Here is a 1401-nt window from a genome sequence, read left to right as displayed (position 1 = left end):
TCGATTTTATTCGAATAATTGGGGTTCTTTAATCAAACGTACTCACACTTACACTTATATATATAATTAAAATTTCTTTTACAGTTGACTAAGTATATAATGAGATAATATTAACTGCAACATTGAATGAAAATGAAAGAAAAATGGCTTTGATTTAAATCGTCTGCTTTTTTCTTTGTTTTCTCATTTTATGATGCTCACCTATTGTATTGATTATTTCTTTATTCACATTTTTGTAAGTTGTAAAATTAAATTTAAAATTGAACGCGAATTATTAGATGCACTTCAAAATACGTATTTTTTATCAAACCTAAAAGAGTTTGAACGCAACGTATACAATGCAAAATGCTTCTTAAACCATTGAAAATTCGTCTACATTTCATCGTGAAAAAATCTTTGTGGCGTTAACATAATCAATATTAGTCTAAATGTACGCAAAATAGAATAAAGCATTGTATTCAAAGTTAAAAGAGTATAAAACGTTTACAAAAATAAGAAAGTCGTGTTATTTTTTTCCCTATACAATAATATTATTGTATGAAATAAATCTTATCAAGACTGTTTATGGCAATAAAACTTCTGAAAAATTTGAAATTTTTAACACGAACCTTGAAGAAAATGTAAACATATACATCTATTTCCTAAAACCGAAGGAAAAGGCGTCCAAATTCTTACTTTGAATAAATAACATTAAAATAAATTTATTTAAAATTGTTCGATATTTGGAGAATCATCTTACATTTAATATCTTTTTCCCCGACACTGTGAGTTTTAGGGCGAATATATTGTACGGCAGATATTTTCTTTTAACAAACGTGTTTGCGGAAACAAAACTTTTTACAAAATCAAGTATGGTCGTCTTCGGAACTATTTAAACAAGTCGCAGCTGTGAATATAATTCACATATTTAACTGCAAGAGATTAGTTGCAAAAAATAATAATAATAATTATGTTTGCAAGACTTCCATATGACTAGTCTGTTTAGAGTGGTATCAAAATTTTGGTGAGTCATGTCGCATGAAAGAATACGTGTGATTTCATTAAAACAAACTCGCTAAAAAGAAAATATGAGAACGGGATGAGTAAAGTCGCAAAAACACCCCTGACTCTTTAATATGATAAGGTAGGTCCCCCGATGGGGTATATAATTATTTCCTGTGGTAGGGTACACTATTACCCTGTAATATAATACGTGGTTCATAAGTTTTACCTCAAGAAGTTGGCCTGGAGAGAACAAGCATATAAAAAAATAGTGAGTGGAGTCCCTCCTCGCGGAAGAAGTTAAACTTCGTAACCTGCGACGTTAATTGTAGAAGAATCAGCAGTCGTAGAAGGATCACTAGTTCTATTCAACGACTCTTTTTCCTGTTCCACTCGCTTCCGTGCTCTGTAATAACGGTA

Source organism: Parasteatoda tepidariorum, chromosome 9, assembly GCF_982258835.1.
Source record: "Parasteatoda tepidariorum strain Cologne lab strain chromosome 9, Ptep-v5.0, whole genome shotgun sequence".
NCBI classification, from domain to species: Eukaryota; Metazoa; Arthropoda; class Arachnida; order Araneae; family Theridiidae; genus Parasteatoda; species Parasteatoda tepidariorum.
This window is presented reverse-complemented; position numbering follows the sequence as displayed.